This window comes from Mus caroli, unplaced genomic scaffold (assembly GCF_978045245.1).
Source record: "Mus caroli unplaced genomic scaffold, Mus_caroli_1 scaffold_15, whole genome shotgun sequence".
In the NCBI taxonomy this organism is placed as follows: Eukaryota; Metazoa; Chordata; class Mammalia; order Rodentia; family Muridae; genus Mus; species Mus caroli.
In genome coordinates this window covers 101,731,793-101,748,456 of record NW_028227270.1, presented here as the reverse complement: position 1 = coordinate 101,748,456, position 16,664 = coordinate 101,731,793, and positions in this window count along the sequence as shown.

Genomic DNA, 16,664 nt, shown 5'->3' with positions numbered 1-16,664 from the left:
AGTGTACTTACATATAACAATAAATCTAAAAAAAAAAAAAAGAATATATGTTACATTTGGATTGTCTTATGTTTTCCAAGATTATTCAAATAGATAGTTAGGAAATAAGCACTTATTTGAAAAATTAATGGATCTAAATTATAAATTATAAAGTTTTTGCTACATTTAATTTTTTAATATTGGTTTGCAATCTTGATTTCTAATAGTATCAACTTAGCTATATAAAAGTATATAGATAATGCTATTAATTATCACTAATAACAATTCACAGGCTATGATTCAAGATCCTTTATTTTTCTCCTTCCTTTTTTCTTTACTTCCCACTCTTTCTCTCTCCTTTCACTTCTTCCTATCTTGCTTTTCCTATTGGGCATGTAGTAAAATACTATTTTATAATACAGTTTCATATATAGATTCCTCTGTCTCAATCACGATAGGATTAGAGGTCAGGTTAACCATCCTGAGACTCATTCAGTATTATTTCACTTGAATATGGATTTGAAGATGGTAAGGCAAGAAGCTTACAGTATGTGTTTTGATGTAGAAGCCAAATTTCAAGAGAGAATTCATCTAATATTCAAGTGTTTCCTTCTATATCTAAGCAGACAACTTTCTTGTGGAAAATTTACATATATATTTATCTCATTCTGATTTTTCACTGTAGTCCATAGATATTTCTACTTTAGTACTAATTTTATCCTTCTTTGGTGCTAAAACTTTTTCTCTTTGTAATGTAATGTTTTAAATTCATTCTTTGAGAATCTTATGTGTGAATGGAATGCTAATAACCGCCCCCCCCTCTCCAAAGCCACTAAAAGAAGATAGGTGTTTCCTTAGGGACCGAACTTCTTTAGAAACCTCACTGTGCACAAGATATAGGATGTGGGTCTTTAGAACACTGATGCAGGGATAAGTCACCTGTCCCCTAGGAACCGCCCTAGGGCCATGGATGGAAGCCATGACTTTGGCCTTTGCTTTCTTTCCTCACTACCTGTTACAGAAGAACCACTCAACACAGCAGTGAGCTATCGAACCAGAGCCAGACTGTGCTAAGCATCTTTAGGCACACAGACAACTTGCCTTCACTCTGCTTTAACAGCCTCTAATTCCTCCTCAACTTTATGCATGGACTAACCTTGGCCAGGGTTAATCTAATGAGTGACTCCAGTTAGGTCATCTTTGTTCACATTTAAGGTCTATGTCTTTCCTCAAATACCAGAACAATTTCTAATAAATCCCAGAGTTAACTCTTCAAAATTAGTCATGATTTCTAAATCAGTAGTATTCTGTATGAGTTTCTTTCTAACCCAGAACATTTGATCTGAATTACGGCACTTCCACAAACTGCTCTTCAAAATCCACCCCAAAAGTGTTAGCTGCCTTTGGTTCCTACTTCACTGATTCTAAACAACCACTTACCATCCTTGGCTTTCGTTATCTTCGAGGGAAAAGTGGAGGGATTCTGAGACATTTCAAGGCACTTCTCTTGGGATCTTGGACTTGGGCACTCTGGAATCATATGCAGCTGTCCGCAGACCACTGCAAGCTTGCCTAAAGAGGGCCTTAGGTACATGTGCACACAGCAGAGAGTGTCTCCTCACAAAACCCAAAGCATGTCACTGTGGTCCACATTGCCCACTACAGGAACATGTATGTCAGCTCATTCTCACCTCCACTACTTCACATGTCAGTTCCAGGACATCTTACCCTAACCATTTTTCACAGTCTCCAGACTTTCTCATTCTCAGTCATGGCCCCAACCTTGGTCCTTTACCAACTGTCTCAACTGTACAGATCTCATCTGTCCACTTCCAAGATTAGAGGTCTTTTCCTATTCTGGCATGTGAGCATCAAGTCAAGTTTCCAGAACCCTGGCACTCTGAAGTGCATCTCCTCCTCCTGACTTTTCCATCTTCAGCTTCTCCATACCCAGAATTCCATGTTTTGAATGCAGGGCATGTCTGGCAGCTTTTCCTAGGCAAGCACTGCATAACCCAGTCTTCCTTGTTAACTCCACTTCCTCTGCAGTCTCAGCTGCATCAATGTCTCCTCCAGGCACCCTCTCTCCTGGGAAGTCAGAGGGAGAAGCCTCCCATTGCTGCACAGTAGCGCCCCCTTGTGTCCTCTTCTGTCACAACCTTTCCTGACTTGTTTTCTATTAGGAATTGTTTCTGGGTTGTTTCAACCTTCTGTCTATCAAAAAAAGGCCAATATGAACATAGTGGAACATGTGCCCCTGTGGCATGGTGGGGCATGTTTTGGGTATATGCCCAAGAGTGGTATATCTTGTTCTTCAGATAGAACTTTTTCCAATTTTCTGTGGAACCACCAGATTGATTTCCAGAGTGGTTGTACCAGTTTGCAATCCCATCAGCAAAGGGAGGCATGGAGGTCATCTCTCTCCACATCCGATGTTTAGTTTTCCATTACTTGCTTGTTGAAAAAGATGAAAAAGAGAAGGAGTAAGTGAGCTAGTGGAAGTGGAAGTATTTGTATTTATTCTGATGCCAATAAAAAATAAACACCTAAGGTGTGATTTTTGTAAAAGCTTAATCAGGTAAAGAACAAGAACAAAGAGCTTCACCCATTAGATTACAGAATTCCATGCATGTAAACCTGTGGGAGAAGTTCAAACATAGGTCAGTGTTTAACATCACTTTATGGATGTCTCTGAGACTGACTCTCACCTGTCTGCAAGGTCATGTTCTTTGAACATTTCCTGGCTTTTGTTTCCTCATCTATCTGATGATAAGAAAATCAGAAATAGCCTGCCCATCACACACACACACGCGCACACACACACACACACACACACACACTCACACACAAACATGCAGGCACATAGGAACTCCTACAGGGACAAAATGAGCTCCCAGAAACTGATGCTGATTTTTGACAGATTGTATCATACACCTTCCAATGAATTGTGAGGAGATAGCAAGAGAAGCCAACAGGCAAGCTTATCTTAGGTATGCCTCAAGTAAAGACAGGCAACAGGGGGCTCCCTGTGCAAGAGTTACAGGGAATGAAATAATTTAGGATCATCCTTATGCAAAGGTGTTTTGGAGTTGAGAATTATTACCATGAAGGAGAGACAAATTTCAATGCGTGTGTTCTCCTGTAGACAGATCCACTCGTGCATGCATACATTCACACATGTACTTTTGCGGCTTTGAGGACAGTCGTGACTACTGATCTTTAGGCACTGCCCATCTTGATTTTTGAGATGAGTCCTCTCCTCAGCCTGGAACTTGCACATTTATACAGGCTAGATGGTCAGGGAACTTCAGGGGTTCACCTAACTCCACCTCAACTCTAAGGTTATAAGAAATCTCATGTATGGAGTAAAAAGAGCCCAAGTGGTGAACTGTGGAATGAGAATTCTAGTGGTGCTGCAGAGTTGTATAATTCCCAAGGATTAGATGAAATGAGGGCAGGGCACAAGAGCCCTGTCCTCACTGAGGAACGCTTGGAAATCAATGTGGCTGAAAGAGGAGAGTCATTTTCTTCTTCCGCATATTCCTTGTGTGTATGTGTGTGTGTGTGTGTGTGTGTGTGTGTGTGTGTGTGTGTGTGTGTGTGTGTGTTGCACTACCTTTTTTCATTCACCCAAATACAGAATTATGAGGTTATAACATCCTCTCTGATGGGGTAAATGCTCATGGAACATGAGAGAGCACACATCCCTTGGCAAACTCAAAAGTCATTTAATTTTCTTTGGTTTTCCACTTGGGAAATTGGCAGTGGTGTCACTTGGCAGGTCTACTCATGACTGCATGAGGTCTCTCCACTATGATTTCTATAAGGACTTCACCAATTCCTATTACCACCAACAGGGCAGAAGGCTTCTTTTCACCTCCTCCTTATCAGCCACTATTATCTTTGACTGTTAGTACCTTCCTAACTGGAGTGGTGTGGGTAGATTTCTAGGATGTGGGAGGCATGTCCTACATTGCTTCTCACTGAGAGATCCCAGAGCCAAGACAATGAAGATGGAGGCAGAACTTCTGCTTCAGATATCTCACTCTACTTCACTTTGTTTTCAATTCTTCTTTCTAAAAGATTAATTTTACTTTTAGTCGTGTGTACATGCTATTTATGTGTACATTTTAGTGATGTGTAAATAAATAAACATAATTTGGGCCTCACTGTGTGGGCACATGCATTTTGGATTGCAGGAGCCTGCAAAGGCCAAAAGAGGGTCAGGATCCCCCAGAGCTGGACTTCCAGGCAGTTGTAAGCTACCCGTGTTGAGCTAGCACCCCAACTCCAGTCTTCTGCAAGAGCATCACACACTCTTTGCCACCTTCATGTCATTCACTTCAAAGAAGAGAAAGTCATACCCAGTTCAGTGGCTCCTTCACAGGAGCAGATGGATAAGGAAGCAGACAGGGGAGACACAAAACAGTAACTTGCACAGGCATTTGTGTGTCCTCCACATAAGTTTCCTGTCATCTGCAAATCAGCTGGCATCTCTGGAATACCTGTGCCTGTTGCCCAAAGGCCAGGCCTTCATCTGACTCACTCCACCCAGTCCTTGGGAATAATATAACTGTGTGGCCCAACTAGAACTTTCATTCATCATCATCGTCACCATAACAATAATAATAATAAGTCAGCCACACAGTTACACAGGCTCATAGACTGTACATCTTAGAGGACTGAAACAGGGATATATCTTGAGTATAGAATGAAAGACCAGCCCAGGCACCAGAGTAAGGCTTTGTCTCAGAACAGATATATGAAAGTAAGTAAAGTCGATCAAGACTTTGACTGATGAGGACTGGGATGGTGTCCTCTTTAGGAGTATGCAAAGCTTTAATCAGGATCTGTCCAGCATACAGTAAATAATTCTGAGAATGAACAAATCACACTATAAAGACACTTTAAGGACCAGAAGAAAACATTGAATATGGTTTATTATAGACATCGTGGTTTATAAGATGTGTGAAGAATTCTATGTAAAGAGGAAGACTAGCACGATGACTGTGGAAGAGCAGCCAGCTGCCTCGCTTTACCTACTCAGGCCCATGGCCAATCAGCAGGCAGCTAATATTTATTTCTGATTTGCAAAGGAATGATTCCACATTACCAGAGTAGGAGAAGAACAGGATGAGGAGACATTCAAACCTTCTGAGACAATAAGAAATTCTCAGGTTTCTATTGTGGTTTTGTTTCTCCGATTGAAATTGCAGTCCTCTTCTCATTCTCTCTCTGTCATTGGTCCACGGTGGGGTGGAGAAGGTGGTACTCTGGGGGAAAGAAAGTGATGTATCATTCTGCACTTTAAACAGGTATTTTAAATGCTTTGTCACCTGTGACTGATGGTAAAAGTGATGCTAGGACTTGTTGACATCATTGAAGATCCTGGTTTGTCAGCTGCTATTAAGTGACAATGCTATGTTATATTCTGGTGTCATTCAATGGCATCAGCCTCTTAATGCTTCTAAAAATTCAAGGGTAGCCAAGGTACCCATGCCGAAATCAAAGCTTAAATAATTTAGTCAAAATTCTATAGGGTAAAGAAACACTGGGGACTTTTCTCTCAGACTTCATTCCTTATGTTTTCACATGGGTTATTCAAAACTCTACTGCTTCTGACAGTGAGTTAATCAATGGAAGAGAATAAGAGGCCACACATGCAAATACCACTGATGCACAGTCTGTGTGCTTGTGCATGTGTGCACAATAAGGAAGGATTTTGTTGTTGTTGTTGTTATTTGAGGCAGGGTTTCTCTGTGTAGCCTTGGCTGTCCTGGAACTCACTCTGTAGACCAGGCTGGCCTCAAACTCAGAAATCTGCCTGCCTCTGACTCCCAAGTGCTGGGATTACAGGCATGTGCAACCACTGTCCAGCATAACAAAGGATCTTATTCCTTCTTTTTCACAAAACCATTTTTCACTAAGTAAACCATACCATTAAGAAGTTTCTAGAATTTTTAACATGTAAAATATGTGGTTGTGTAACCAACACATAGTAGTTGTATATAGTAATATTTATAGGGTAAAATGGGACATTTATTTTGTTTTAGTTTACTTTGCTATAATCCCAGCTGGCCTTGAAGCTGATATTGATCTCAGGATGACATTGAACTTCTGATCCTTTTATGTTCACTTCTCAAGGTCTGGGATACATGTTTGCTAACAGATACATATGTGGTACTGGGTATCACACCTAGAGCTGAACAAGCAGTCTATCATCTGAGCAATAGCTGATCCAAAGGGATGGTACTTTAACTGACTCAGAGAATTGGAGTAGCTGTCCACAGTCTTTCCAGTCTGCTGAGGAACATTAGACATTACTCCCAATGCCTAACTGGGCCTTGTTCCTCCAACCACACTTTCCCCATTCCTTTCTCAGTCATTATTTTATTCTCTACATCTGTGACATCATTATCGAGCATCCATATGTAAATGAGATGTGAATGCCTCTTATAACAGGAATGAAAATAAGTGTCATACACTGCTTCTGTGCCTCACTGATTTCACGCAACATGGATATCTTTCCATATTATCCTTATTGCTACAAATGATACTACTTGTTCTTTTTTGACAGGTAAATAATATAGAACTGCACCCATATATGTGCACACATACTCCCACCCACACCTCATGCTTTCTTCATCCATTCATCCGTGGTTAGAAAACAACGCTGATCCAAAGCTTGGCTCATGTGAGTCCTGCTGCAAAAACCATGCAGGATCAAATATCTCTTTGACAAGCTGATTTCTTTTCCTTAGCAGCAAATGCACAATACATGTGGGTGATGTGAGTGGAACTATACTTCTGTCCATAAATTAGAGTAAAAGATGAAGAAAATGTAAATGTCTGTTATCTTCATGGATTATTTTTTTTTCCTTATCTGAATCATCACACTTAAGGGTTCTGTGTTATTGAATGGTATTAAATTTTCGTTTTCTTTTCCTCTGTCTCCATTTGTCAAATAGAGAAGACACAGCACCCACGTCATGCAGCTGCAGATAAGGTTAAGTCAAGGCAGGTAATGAGGCTTGTCAAATGCCCAAGAAATCCCCAATGGCTGTGACACACTAATGGTAACCTTAGTCTTGAGTGTTAATGCTATCATTGAATGTTAATCGTAGCTGTCTCAAGCTGGGTACACTTAAGCTCTAACCTAGTATACACAAGGAGACAAAACTTTGCAAAGTCTGTCAACAAGTTCAATTAACTTTTTTTTCTTTGAAGTTCCTGTATTAGAAATGAAATGTTAATTACCCAAGCCAAAACCTACTTTGCATTTGGTAGAAGAAAACACAAAAATATACTTTGGTTTGTGCACAGTGTCAACCAAGTATAGCATCTGATGTTTTTCTCCTAGGGCAGAACATCACAGTCATCCTTTGTATCTGGATCTTGAATCAACAGCAAATCACAAAAAAAAAAAAAAAAAAAAAAAAAAAAACAGACAGAATATAGCCAATGTTTCTTCATAGTATCCAAGTAATGGTTAAGTTACAGTGCAGTGAAGGACTGACTGGGCCACTCTACCTACTCTGTACCCAAATAAAGACATACAAAAGATGTCTCTCTAGACCTTTAACCTACAGACACATCCAATGAGCTGCTGTGAGGCAGGAAACCCCAGAACTGCTCAGAACTGGAGCAGATCATGACCAACCCTAGGACAACATTTTCCTGAGACAACAGGACAGCCCCACCCTCCAGCTGGTGACCTGAAATTCCAGCCTGCAGAGCACTTCCTGCCTCCCTGTGAAGCAGCCCGACCATTGGGATGCTGCTCCTGAGATGGTTCACCTCCTGCTGCTGCCTCTGGGTTTGTAAGTAGACATTTCTGAGTGCAGAAGGCAGTGAATTCATCCTCATTTCCATTTCTTCAAATGCTGTTTTATTTGCTCATGAGAACTTTTCCCTTTGCTTGCAGTTGGGCTTGGGCAGCTAGAGCAAACTGAAGTATCGGTCACCAGAGCGACAGATGAGAGTGCACAAATACCCTGTATAGTTTCTCTTCCAGACTTCAGCAACACAGAAATACACTGGTACCGGCAAAAAGCAAAACAGTTTGAATATCTAATATATGTTGTGACAAACTATAATCAAAGACCCTTAGGAAGGAAGAACAAAAAAATTGAAGCAAGTAAAGATTTTCAAACTTCTACCTCAACCTTGAAAATAAATTACTTGAAGAAAGAAGATGAAGCCACCTACTACTGTGCAGTCTGGATAAACACAACATTAGAGCCTCTAGACTAGCCTGCATAAGAACCAGCCCCATCTGTGGTCACCCACATCCTCTTGGCAAACACAGCCACTTGATGCTCAGCCAGGGGCCACCAGAGCCTTAATTGCTCACAGCACTTTTAGGGCTTCCAGGGAACATCTTGGGTTCTATTTCCCCAGTGAGGTCTTAGGTCCTGCAGGTTACCAACTAAAGACAGAATAGCCTTCACACTAACTCAGTGAGGGTATCTAAGAGCTATTCAAATAAAGGCCAGGGAGCTCAAAATGTGATATGGTCTTTTGTTAATTCTCTGCACAGAGCTTTGCAGCAACTGAATGGCTTAGAATTAAGTCAGGACAGGGTTAAAGATGAGGAGAGACAGGAAGCCCACAGGGATATTTACTGCTACAGTTTCCCAGTACCTTTATACACACTGGGGATTTTCAGAGATTACAGGATCTCTCTATAGTTTATAATGAAGAAAACTAGTGACCATTGCATCACTAACTAAATAATCAGCTCAATGGGAAAATATTAGAGACCAATGTACAGGTTTTGGGAGGCAGGTCAGTGTAACAAAGTTTGGTCCACACCCTGGACTCATGGCTTTTACTTTAGTGATCTGCAAGGAGAGTCATGAACTCAGGGCAAGAGTATCAGGGAGGGGATGCAGTGGGTCACAGAACAAATTTAAACAAAAGCAAATCAAAAAATAAAAGAGTAGGCTGTGGTCGTTGGACTGCTTAGGAAGGGGGAGGTTTTAGATGAGGTGAATAAGAAAGAGGCAGGCTAGTTAGTATGACCATATTATGTATGTTATATGGGTGTATGAAATAATAAATTAACAAAAAGGGGAAGAAATCTCCCTGCACCTCACAAAATAACAATATAAGAATCAATCTTTGACAATTATGGACAAGAGGTAGGGAGCAGTTGTAAGTACCTCGGGGACAGTTATATAGGCATAACAGTGAGGTCTTCTGATATCTAACAGTTCCTTTGCAGGAGATTCATGCCTTCCATGGCTTCTGTGGGCACTGTATATGTGCTCTATATATACACACATGCAGGCAAAATATTCACAGACAAGGAACATATAATTCCAGGGGAGATAGAATTGTATAATATTATATCCTTATGTTTATTTTCTTTTGTGAGAAGATAAAAGGAAGCCATCATTGAAACCATTTCCTAGCTGGCACCACCCCAATAGAGAGTCCTGATGATAAGAGGTCATGTCTCACTAGGCATGGAGGGCTTGGTTCACCATCCTTAAGTGTCCTTCAAGAAACTTGCAAATTATTGAAGGAGTGGCCTTGACATTTCTGAGGACAGAGACATGTTTGATGAATTATCCTAGCAGTTTCATCAAAATTAAACATCTGAGAACCACACACACACACACACACAAAGAGAGACTTAATTCTGAAAATCCATTTCCTGGTAAGTTAGTTAGAAACATAGTTGGATTGTGGCGTGGCCCAGCCCTCTCTAGCTTTTACCACTGTCTGTGGATGCCTTCCAGTCATCACTACCTTGGAGAAGAGAAGAGTGTGTGAAGGAAACTTACAAACTATTGGATGATACAAAACTTTGCAAAGGAATCCAGGTCTCTTTCTAAGATAAGAATTCCTAAATGACTCATCATACTGAAGCTCAAGAGAGAGCTCCTGTTTTTGTAGAAGCGCTGAACAATGTGTCAGGCACATCATGGGTCAAGATATTTGCCAAAGGGACAAAGCTCGTAGTAATTCCCCCAGGTAAGTAAGCTGTTGTGTTGTTATCTTAGCGGGAATAACCATTGAGATTTTTTTCTTGGTTTTAGAAAAATATAACTATTATGATCAACCATATCTGGATACAACTTCACAGTTATGAGTTACTGGATATAGAAATAAAGCCACATTGTAAGCAATTTCTTCCTTCCTTGTCAGTTAGGAAACTAAAATCCTGCATTTAAAATGCATAGACAAGATAGCAGTTAGCACTCTGTGAGGATAGTTTATGCTATTCACCAATATCACTATTATATCAGGTTACTTTTTTGTAAAAGATCTTTTAAGTGGAACCCCTCAAAGTGGAATCTAATTAATTTCTTCTCTATACATTTGGAGAATTACACTACGTTTCTTTCTTCAAAAACCTGCAAAAATTCTATACCTGATTATGATTACATGTCTAAGTACAGTGACATCGTAATTCATGACATTGGCCACCATTGTATATTCTATAATTAGAAAGAACTTCTCAGTGCCAGTGTCCCCTCAGTGAAAAGAGACAAGCTTGTATACTGTCATGTAGAATAATGACTGCAGGTGCACAAACTCCTTAACATAAAATCTGGCCTTCAAAATGTTTTCCAGTGTTTTAAGTTCACAATATTTCCTGCTCTGCAGCTTGACCCTTTACATGGACGCTTACCTTAACTACTTTATTACTAACGTTCTCAATTTGTGTAATTACATGAAGCATCACAGAAAGGCAATGTTCTGTAGTAGAGCCAAACTTACCTCCTTCCCCCCTCAAGAGATCATTCTGAATATGTGTTTATTAAATCATTGAGTCCTGGATCTTGGATTACTTCTGTAATGTGACTACATGATGTGACATGCCTCACTTGTATTTCTGTATTGGTATCAAAGTTGTTGGAAATATTGAAGATTCTAAAAGAAGTAAGCTGTACTAAATAGCACTCCTTAGCTAATAATTCAAAGCTGCCTGTGCACTCATGAAGAGACAGCTATAGAAGTAACCACAGGTTAGCATGCTCTGGTGCATAGTGCAGAATTAAAATTCAATCCTCTGGAAACTGTCAGGGAATCTTCAAGTTAAAAGGAAAATTTCCAAGCAAGGAATAGCTTATGAGGTCATCACTAAGAAATCACATCCTGGGGTTGGGAATTGCTGATCAGTGGTAGAATTCTTGCATATCATGCCAGTAGCCCCACCCAAGAGAATTTACTCTATAAAATAACTCAAGTCATTTATTAATTGGAGATGGATCCTAGTAAGACATCATGTTATACTCCACCTAGATGCCAATCATTCCTCTTAGATGAATCACAAAATGCCCATATTATTTAATATATATTTATTAAATGTTCAAATACATGAATACTGTAACTGGTTCATAAAAAGTGAAGAAATTTTTAAAAGTGTAATTACATGCTAGGCTAAAAGCTGATTTATACATGAAAATCTTTTAAGAAAACAAATTTCTTCTTAAAGTTTTTAAAGTTCCTATTGATCATAGAAGAAGTGCTAAGATACATACATAAGCACAAACTCCTGCTACCATCACTCTTGGCCATTATTCTGTAAAATTTCCATTCAATCATTTGCCTGAGTGTACTTTAATTATGTTTACACAATCAGGGTAGAGTAGGTACACAACACTGATTCTGAGTGTTTTTCACTTGGTGCTATGCTACAAGGATTCTTTCCAACTATGGTTCTTAAATTATTCATAGTTGCTTGTACCACAAAGATAATTACCTCCATCTTTAGTGGGTAACGCTGTAAGGTTAATATAAAGACTGAGTATTTTTAGTAGAAGTTGTAGATTTGTTCTTATTTCCACCAAATTCAAGATACTACAAATCATTTGAAAGGGAAGCTTTAAAAACGATGCAGCTCACAAACCTAGAGTTGGTTAGATGAGGAAATGAGATGCTGTGGAATGGTAAACACTAGAAAATGCATGATTGGCAGTAGAGATCCATGGGCACAGCCAAGGGGTCTAGTCAATGGTCAGTAGTGTACTTGGAAGGAGATGGACACTAAAACAGGCAGCCCATGTTGTGATATCGCATATGTGCACTTTGAGATTCAGCTAAGTAGAGGGTGGGCTACTTGAATTTCAAATGCATGAGAGAGTGACTTACTCAGTCAGTCTAAGAGAGAAAAACCTTTATCAATTGTGTATGTTTAAAGGAGGGACAAAAATAAGAATCTGCAACCTATGGTGGCCAGAAGTCTACAGTGGGTGCTACAGTCATAATTTGTCTTCTGAGCACTGTGCATCAGTTTGTGTTAAATCCATTCAACATTCGAGTCTCCCTAATAGTTTTCTTTTTTATTTTTTACATTTCCCTACAGACAAACGCACTGACTCCGACTTTTCTCCCAAGCCTACTATTTTCCTTCCTTCTGCTGCTGAAACAAATCTCCATAAGGCTGGGACATACCTTTGTCTCCTTGAAAAGTTCTTTCCTGAAGTCATAAGGGTGTATTGGAAAGAAAAGGATGGTGATAAGATTCTGGAATCTCAGGAAGGAAACACCATAAAAACTAATGACAGATACATGAAATTTAGTTGGCTGACGGTGACTGGAGATTCAATGGCTAAAGAACATAGTTGCATTGTCAAACACGAAAACAACAAAAGAGGAGTTGACCAAGAGATTCTGTTTCCTCCGATAGGTAAAGGTACATGTAATTTAAGGGACATACAACTTTACACATGTAAAAGGGAATGGTCCTGTTGTTATAGTATGCATTTATAAAAGTAAAGCATGAATCTTTCTTCAGAATTATAACACTGTAATCACAGAACCATACTATTCTGTCCCCGAGAATGGTACAGGTGGGGGAAAACGAGCAGAATATTTGCTTTCAATTCACTCAGCCTCAGTGACACTACATAAAACATGACACTCATATCGTATTTTTAAAGAATTCCTGCATAGATTAAATGAAGGAACAGACCCTAAAGCATCTAGCAGCTCATCTAGCAACTCAGTGAATAAACTGCTGTTCCCCTTTTGCTGACTACTTGACTCAGACATAAGATCAATACACCTTTCTCAGAAATGTTCTACCTGTAAAATAATCATAATTACCTAATTCAATTTGATACACTAAATTTTGTTTACAGAAAGTTTTGACTGACAAGATAGTGCTCACACAAAATATTTACATTCAACAACAACAACAACAACAAAATATGTCTATTTGGCAACAGAAGATGTATGCTAGACTGAGGTTATCTGATTTCTGTTTTACATGGCACTGTTAGACAGCATTCATAATTTAAATTTGCATGAGCTAATATATACACGACATACCTGTTGTGTGAATAGATTTTTTTTGCCATTGGTAAATGCAAGCACTTGAGTAGACATTTGCTATGTCAGCTGTATGCCAGACCAAGTGAGATGAGTGAGATGTAATAGTTTAGGATGAGTTAGGGTCCCTGTGCCTGCAGAGGAGAGCCTGTATTCTGCTCCTCGTCATTTAACATCAGGCATCATTCAGGTACCCTTTTCTAGGCACTTTCACACAACTAAGCAGAGGGATGTGTGGGCAAAGACTGGAGATGGGCCACTAGCTAGATCACCATTTGGGTATTTTGTCATCCTGTTTTGAAAGCATTCCTAAGGCCCCAGAGTGACAGCATACAAATGACACAACTTGAAGACATCTGTGCCATTTGTCCATCAGATGTCCTCAGTAAGTCTTTGTCCTCTGGAATACTTTGTTTCAACAGTGGCCTGCCATGTCTGTCAAGTGGCCAGCTTTCACCTACAGTTGTCATAGAGAGAAAATGAATTAATAGCAACGAAAAAAGTTGTTTGCTACAGCAAAGCAAAGCATTACAAGATAGCCCCATATTCTACTTCCAGCTTAAAGGGATAGAGGCAATATAAATACACAAAGCAGAAAGCGAACATAACCATTTTATTAGATTGATTATGTTATGACCTTTCTAGTGGTCAGGAAAAAAATAAAAGAACAGTAAAACCCTTAGGGATGAAGCTGTGCTGAGGAGACATTTCACTTATTAAATTTGCTTACAGTGGACTCTAAAACAAGCATCTGCCATGTGCATCTCCTGGCAGGAAAGAGGTCAAGGGCATTCTCTGCAATGGGATTCAACAAAGAGTTTCTGATGCTGCCTCTGGGGTATGTTTTGTCTTAATGGTTGAAGCCTCAAAGTCATACAGTGAAATAGAACTTAATGACGTAATTATAAAAGGACATGAATCCAGTCTCTAAGACTGCCATTACCTTTGGGTGAAAGACTCTAGACGCATGTAGATCATATTATTAGTAACTCTAGTCTCTGTACCTCATTCACTATATGCTGATAGTGGTTTTCATTTCTCTTTTATATAATAAAGTCACTCAAAAGACAAAAAGTAGACTTTTAGAGCCATCAGGCAGAATTGAAGATAGAAACCAAACATGTTCATATTTATATTCCCATTAAAACACCCATTTTCATGCACACAGAACCTGTTCTTCAATAAAGTCAATTCGTGGAAGGAAATACATTTCTATGAGAATACATGTAGCAGAAAAATAAACTCAAAGAACAAATGTATGCTTTTCCGACATCATTTAAAATAATTAAACACCATAATATTTTTACTTTTTAAAACTCTTATTTGTCTCTGTCTTATCTCACATTTTATACAGAAAACTTGGATTATCTGTGTATCCTTATAAATAACTGCACAGGAATCTTTAGATGTTATAATTAGAATTGATATCTTATCAGGTTGATTTTCTTTTTCTTTTCTTTTCTTTCTTTCTTTCTTTCTTTCTTTCTTTCTTTCTTTCTTTCTTTTCTTTTTTTTTTTTTTATAGAATCTTACTTTGTATCCCTGGCTAGCCTGGAACTCACTGTATAGACCAGGCTTGCTTTTTATAGTGTGACAGGAAAGCCAAGCACATGCAGGCCCATAGGTCAACTGATACTCTTATTCTTCCATTAAGCATGTAGTTGTACATCTTCTCTTCTGTTCCAGACAGTGTTCTAGGACCTAGAACACAAGAAAAATAGGCCTGACAGGGCAGTGTTGGGAATTTCATTGAGTTGTGATAAACATGTAATCATCATCATATATGAATTAATCACATACAATGCAACAAACATTTCTGGAATTGCAAGATTCATGTTTTAATGGCTGTCTTTTTTGACATTAAGTCTCTATGCACATGTGTACAGATGTGTGTGTGTATGTGCACACACACACACACACACACACACACATATATATATATATATATATATATATATATATATATATATATATATATATATATATACATACACACACACACATACACACACAAATATGGTAAAATAATAGCTGTAGATAGCTGACTAGTTTTTGCTTTCCTTTCCTTTCCTTTAGCTGCCAACATCATTACTCCCACAGAATCTGCTTTGAAGACTGAGAGTGGTAAGTTTTAGATTGTATTGTCCTCTTTCTAGTCTTTTGAGCTTTTGATATACCCTGCTTTAGGTAGAAAAAAACAGAATGACTGAATTTTGCAGAACAGACTGGGTGCTGAGTGATATTTAAAGAAATCAATTGTTTCCTTGGCATCATATTAATATAGAAAATTAACAAATGGGATGTAAATGAAATGCTCTAAATGATTGCAAAGAAGAATCTAATCCATCCATTCATCTGTCCATCAATCTACCCAAATATTCCACCACTCATCCATTCACCCACCCACCATTTAATGACTAGAGAATATACCAAATTACTCTAGTATTGCTTTTATATATATATTTTTTTTTATTAGGTATTTTCCTCATTTACATTTCCAATGCTATCCCAAAAGTTGCCCATATCCTCCCCCCCACTCCCCTACCAACCCACTCCCACTTTTTGGCCCTAGCGTTCCCCTGTACTGGGGCATATAAAGTTTGCAAGTCCAATGGGCCTCTCTTTCCAGTGATGGCCGACTAGGCCATCTTTTGATACATATGCAGCTAGAGACACGAGCTCCGGGGTACTGGTTAGTTCATAATGTTGTTCCACCTATAGGGTTGCAGTTCCCTTTAGCTCCTTGGGTACTTTCTCTAGCTCCTCCATTGGGGGCCCTGTGATCCATCCAATAGCTGACTGTGAGCATCCACTTCTGTGTTTGCTAGGCCCTGGCATAGTCTCACAAGCTTTTAAACATTGATAAATAAAACCTGCACCCTAAATTGATTCAAAGAACCAGACACTTAAGCAAACAACAAACAAATAAAAACCCTACAAAGGCTTGGCTTTCCCCCAAAAGTAACTATAGAGAAAACAATATATTTATATGATAGGATTTAATTTGGAGAATAATACTACAGGGCTTGAGGACAAAGGGTTACTCATCTAGAAAGGGGTGAAAGGCCTCATACTAAAAGAAGTTGGCTTCGGTAGCAGTAGCCCATGACCAGCATGTTCACACAAAAATAGCTGTAATTCAATAGCTCAGAAAGCCTGATATGTGTGCCTCCGTGACTTGGTATTTTTCTTCTGCGGCTTTTCATGGGCTCTTTCTATTGTAGTTTTCATATCTTGGCTTTAACAGGCCATGCAGAAGTTCTTTTCTGATTGTATTTGGAATTTTAAGGCTGTCTTGTACTTGGATATCTATATCTTTCCCTGGTTTGAAAATGTTCTATTATAGTTTCAGTGAATACATTTTTGAGACCTATAGCTAGTTTTAACTTAGCTCTTCT